This window comes from Ochotona princeps, chromosome 1 (assembly GCF_030435755.1).
Source record: "Ochotona princeps isolate mOchPri1 chromosome 1, mOchPri1.hap1, whole genome shotgun sequence".
Taxonomy (NCBI): domain Eukaryota; kingdom Metazoa; phylum Chordata; class Mammalia; order Lagomorpha; family Ochotonidae; genus Ochotona; species Ochotona princeps.
In genome coordinates this window covers 122,871,418-122,877,417 of record NC_080832.1, presented here as the reverse complement: position 1 = coordinate 122,877,417, position 6,000 = coordinate 122,871,418, and the positions used below count along the sequence as shown (strand labels likewise).

Sequence of the window (6,000 nt, the reverse complement as noted above, 5' to 3'; positions counted from 1 at the left end):
CTTTTCAGCCGCGGAGTCGGGGTGGGCTGCAGCTGTGCCCTGCTGCCCGTTCTAGTTCCCGGAGCCCTCCCCATTACCGAGGAGAAGCAGAGACGGACAACTGGCTCAACTGGGAGGGGGAGCCCCGGGGACCGCGGGACGGCAGCTGGGCCTTTTCCTGCAGAGCAGTTCCAGCATATTCTTGGAAGATGTGAGATGAAAAATACACTTTCAGTTTGCTACTTCTGTGAAGTGGACCGTGTGACCCCAGAGCTCAGGCCCGCCAGAATTAGAGGGTGCTGTGGTCGGATACTCCCCGGGGAGGATGGATGGGGAAGTGGTAAAAGCCCCTGGGCCCCTATCACAGCCGGACTCTACATCCGGGGATAAGGTGACCAACCCTTGAGCCTGGGGCTTCTTGCTCCACACCCCGCTCTCCCCTCCCGCGGAATCGCAGAGCCCCTTGGTCAGGGGCGTGCGGAAGGCCCGGTGCCCGCCTGACTGACCGGGAAGGGCCGAGATTTTTCTGGGTGCTTCTCTCTGAGGGAGGGGTAGGGAGGACAGTGCAGGACGCAGGAGGGTGTCTGCTGGAGTCTGAGAGAACGGCTGCTCAGCTCACTTCTCTCCCTCCCTCTCTCGGCTCAGCCTGCCGCCCAACCTCCCTCCTTTCTGTGGCTGGCTCAACTCTGGCTAGGTTGAAGCTTGTTCATACTTTTTGAACCAGCCAACATTTTTTTTTTTTTTCTTTTTGGCACGGAGCTGTTAGTTGAAAGCTGGAAAAGGGGAACACATAAAAACTTGACAGAGTCGTTCTAGAAATGATTTGTATTGCTCCAGAAAAGGGTCAGAGTTGAGCGGCTTGAGTCTCAAAAGAGCCAAAAGAAGACAAGGTAAGCCGCCAGGTTTCCACACTGGGAAGGTCGGGCCGGAACTTGGAAGGCGTGTTGCTCTTCCTCTGGAAGCGAACGAGCCCTGTGAAAAGCGAATGGCTGCCCAGTGGATATGGTCGTGACCTAGTCTTTGACCAGGAGCGCTTAAGGGTTGAGTGAGTGATACAGGGAAAAGGGGAGAAAGAACACAGGCAGCCCTGGCTGGAAGTCCCTTGCGACTGTGGAGCTGGGGGTCGAGGGGACGCCCCCCCCAACCGGAAGCAGCAGCTCTTTTATGGTGTGAGCTAATGCAGGGAGCATTCCAAGAGGCGAATTCTCCTTGGAAGTCAGTTGCAAAGCGGTTCTTTCCTGGCTGTGGCTTCATTCTTCTTGTGAGGCTGTTTCTACTTGGAGCAGGTAGGAGGAGCGTCCAGACCCAGGCGTGACCCTGTGGCCAGGCCTGGTGGACCACAGCCAGAAGGGAGGGTCTCTCCTAACTGCCCGTTCCCCGGGGCCTGTCTCAGGCTCAGGCCTGGGGCTGAGGAACAGAAATCAAGGGAAATGGTACAGTTCCCAGAGAAAAACAAGTCCCTTTCTTCTTGTGAACTGCACACTTGGCCCCCTTCTCCATTATTAGCCCTCTGTGGACTCTTGGGCCCTCACCCATCACCCCTGTACTCGAAGGCTGACTTGGCTTTCATTTTCTCTTTTTTTTTTTTTTTTTTTAAAGATTTATTCATTTTATTACAGCCAGATATACACAGAGGAGAGACAGAGAGGAAGATCTTCCATCCGATGATTCACTCCCCAAGTGAGCCGCAACGGGCCGGTGCGCGCCGATCCGATGCCGGGAACCAGGAACCTCTTCCGGGTCTCCCACACAGGTGCAGGGTCCCAACGCATTGGGCCGTCTTCCACTGCTTTCCCAGGCCACAAGCAGGGAGCTGGATGGGAAGTGGAGCTGCCGGGATAAGAACCGGCGCCCATATGGGATCCCAGGGCTTTCAAGGCGAGGACTTTAGCCGCTAGGCCACGCCGCCGGGCCCTCATTTTCTCTTTTTCTTTCTTTCTTCCCTCATCTCTCTCTCTCTCTTTTATTTTTGTAGTTTTATAACATTTTTTAAGCAACAGAGAGGGAGAGAGACACAGAGATCTTCCATCTACTTGTTCTCTTCCTACTTGGCCACCCCTGCTGAAGCCAGGAGCCTGGGACTCCATCAGGACCTCCCACATGTGTGGCAGGAGCCCAAGAGGCGTGGCGTGCACCCCAACCTGCACTCATGTGGAATGCCTGCCTGCCAGCCAGTGGGGGGCCATGGCTGAACCCAGTATGCCATCACAGAACTGGATTTCTGATTCCTCCTTAACACGTGATCGTGTTTTTCCTAGGAGGTTGTGAGAAGTGAATCCGTTTGTATCTGGTTTCACTCAGGTTGTGATGACCAAATTCTGTTTTCTTCTTCCGTACTTCTTGCTTTTGAAATTGCTTTTGTTTCTTCTTATCCCCCAACTTGGATGATGTGGAGCTGCTAAATAAAGGATACTTAGACTTGGTTTAGGAAGTATCGGCACTCTGTCTAAAGAATACCACTGATGGTATCATGTGGCATGTGGGATTTATGTGAAATTGTAGGATGAAGATGGCCAAAGTTAAGATTGGTTATTGATTCATTGGCTTTTAGTTGGACAGGTTACTGAAATCACTTATTACAGCATATTTGCACATTCAGGTTTCCTTTTTTTTTTTTAGTGATGCACATCTCATTAGTTATTCAAAGAACACACTTAAATCTCTTTTAAAAAATCATGAATTGACACATGAAATCTCTGCCATCAGTAGAGCCAACATTCTGTGAGGGTATGAGGAAAACATAAAATGTTGAAACTGTTCAGGCAGTGTTTTTCATGTGTATTAAATCTAGTTTACTTTGTGAAATACAAAGGAAAAACAGACTGTGTGCGCAGTATCATCTGTGCAAAAAGAAATAAAAGGAAGAAGAAAGGAAGAAAAGCACAGCCCAGGGTTTAGAAGGTGCTGCGGCAGAGTAGCTGGTAGTCAGATATGCAGTGTCAGCATTTAGAATTTTTTTTTCCCACATACTTTCATTTCTCTTCCACATGGATCAAGCAAATCTATTAGAACTTTTAACCTTTTGTTTATTTTTTTGAGATTTGATTTTATTTTATTTGCGATTCCCTCCCACCAAACTCCCACCCCCAGATTTTCCCCATGTTGCTACACTAGTGTAGTCCTTCATAAGGAGTCATAATTCCATCAGTCTCTTATTTAAGTGTGCCCTGACATCGCTGGTACAGACAGTGTCAGACAGTCCAGCATCCCATTGTTTACACATTGCCAACAGTTTCATTGGGAATCCATCTTTTGTTTGGGAGCAGGAATGCATGACATTTAACCTTTTAAAAAATACTTAAATAAGTAAGGGAATTGCTTTTTCTGTCTTGGTATCTTCTGATATGGTTCAGTTGAGTGTAGAAATTGTAGTAAAACCTTAAAAGTTATTGTTCTGAATTATTTCTTAAATTTTCTAGGTTTTCAGTCATAAATGCAGCTAGCTCCATTTCGGGCAAGTCTGGGATGGTGGTGTACTCAAGATCTCCAGGAGAGAGACTAAGGCATTTCTTACCTTAAAGAATTGTTTTCATCTTTCCTCTGCAGTGTTGAGGGATTCTTTCTGTTTGGCTTCAAGAGTAAGCTCTTCTTTCTCTGCACTGCCTCTGTCTGTTTTTCCTTTTTTTTCATTTGGTTCTCACTCATTTGTGTGTTCTCTTCCCTCCACCGGGAGACCATCCCCAAGTTACTTTATCGAGGGTGACTCATAATCAGGGAGCAACAGTTAATGGTGCTTCTTAGGGACCCCATTCGTTGCAATAAAGCTTGCAACTAAACATGAACAATCTCAGTTTGCAGTACAGGGTTTGAATTGTTCATAGATGTCTATGAGAACATAGTATGGTAAATTCAAGTTGCGTATGAATTGCTGAGATTTTTGTTACCGAAAAAGGTGCTCCCTTGAAAGCACTTTTCTCTCTGACACTGACAGTTAGTTGTTGGCTTAAGTATTTGCAGTCTGAAATGACCAAGCTGAGTTTGACACATGCATCAAGCTATGGGTTCCTTCCACATCTTTATCATTGAGACAATGTTCAGACCACCCAAGTCCGTGAACTGAATGTATCTGTCAGCTGTCGGTGTCCTTTTGCCCTGGTCTGCCTCTATGCTGGGTCACCTAAGGAAAGAGATGTGAATTATTTTTTCTTCTTTGTGCCTCCCCCCTTTTATAGTCTAAAAGCGCATGCCTTAGAAACTAGAATCCTGTAAGAAGAATCTCTTCTGGTGTCCCAGTTTCCTAAGGCTAAGGGGAAAAGTCTGCAGAGGGTTGTGCGTTTGCTAATGAGAACCTGTGGGGTGTATAATATTCCCAGGGCCTATGAGACAGACACTGCTTGGCTTGCCAGCAGGCTCTATCTGGATTAGACCATCCTAAGTGGAAAACACTTAGAATGCACCTGCCCTCCTGCGCATCCTAGTTCATCCATGTGGCACACAACAGAGTTGGGTAGTTTCTCCCATGGCTGTGAGGATCCCAGGTTCTGCCACAGCTACCCACATCCTGAGAGAGAGCCATACCACATTGCACTAGGCTGGGCAAAGGTTAGGATTCAACAGCCCAAGTGTGGTGATGCCCATTGTTCTTGCACTGTTGTAAAGCTGAAAGATTGTTAAGATTGAATAATCCCACATCTGTGACCATCAGTATGTGTATCGTGCACTTCTTACCTTATTTCTCCTCTTTTTGGTATTGCCTTCCCTCCACCCTATTTCAGTCTTTAAATTTTTAAGGTTACGGGCCCGGCGGCGTGGCCTAGCGGCTAAAGTCCTCTCCTTGAAAGCCCCGGGATCCCATATGGGCGCCGGTTCTAATCCCGGCAGCTCCACTTCCCATCCAGCTCCCTGCTTGTGGCCTGGGAAAGCAGTCGAGGACGGCCCAAAGCTTTGGGACCCTGCACCCGCGTGGGAGACCCGGAAGAGGTTCCTGGTTCCCGAGATCGGATCGGCGAGTACCGGCCCGTTGCGGCTCACTTGGGGAGTGAAACATCGGATGGAAGATCTTCCTCTCTGTCTCTCCTCCTCTCTGTATATCCGGCTTTCCAGTAATAATAAAATCTTTAAAAAAAAAAAATAAAAAAAAATAAATTTTTAAGGTTACATGTCAGTAAATATCTGGGATTACTTGTCATATTTAATAATTTGTAAGGAATAAAATTTTGTAACTGTGGAAATACCTTATATACCAGTGGTATTTTTTTCATTAGCAGACAGAGAATGTTTTGGGCTGAATAAAGACATTCCAGATAGAACAGTACTTTACGCCCAGAAAGGACTTGAATGAACACTGAATTATTAACTGGATGAATTGCATAGCTAACCATCCTCTAAAACCTCACGTAACTAAATTGTGGAATGAGTTTTGGAGAACAGGTCCACCCCTGCCTATAAATGGCTTGTGGTATGTGGCCATGATGTGCTGCATGTGTTCACTCTACTCACCTGAACAACAGGGACCCCTTCAATGTGGGTAGCCAGTTCTCTGATGCAGGCTAGGCAATGCCTGATTACTGAGCTTGTGAATCTAGGAGCCAGCCTGCCGGCTGGAGAAAGCCCACAATAGAGGCTCTGCCATCAGCGTCTTTCCCTGTAGAACGATAGTGTTATGTGATACTTGACCTATCAGCAGGACCCAAAACGAAGGGCAAAGCTCCGATCCCACCTTGCATGCTGATGGTCCAGTGTTCAGAGTGTGGAAGGACACAGCGGGTGTCCTAACAGGGCCCACTGCCCTGCCTTCCCTCTGCCACCAGGAATGCGGTAGGTAGAGGTAGGCACTCTGTAGCTCCCTCCCTTGGTTTTAATCCTTCTCTTCCTTCTTACATCCTCCCATGGGATTTTATCACTTGTCAAACGCAGCTGGGACTTTCTAGAGGAAAGAGGACCCATGTTAACAGTTCCAGAAAGCACTCCAAATGCTCCTTGTGCTTGCTTTACAATTGGCGGACCAAGCCCTCTTCCTCAGTTCTTTCCAGTCCCCTTGGGGCCATTGGGGCTCCCCAAGGTTAGATCAATCAGGGTGCA

The 6,000-nt window shown here is 47.7% G+C and overlaps 1 long non-coding RNA gene across 2 annotated transcripts in view; it reads left to right on the top strand.

Annotated features, from left to right (window-relative positions):
* Positions 1-663: 663 nt before the first annotated feature.
* The window catches only part of LOC131481869 (uncharacterized), an 88,864-nt gene continuing 83,527 nt past the window's right edge, over positions 664-6,000 (top strand). The window contains exon 1 of one of the 2 annotated variants that reach the window (XR_009246599.1): positions 664-869. This is a non-coding gene — a long non-coding RNA (uncharacterized LOC131481869). Of the gene's footprint in view, positions 870-1,138; positions 1,266-6,000 lie in introns of those variants that run through there. The other variant, XR_009246600.1, reaches the window with a different exon arrangement.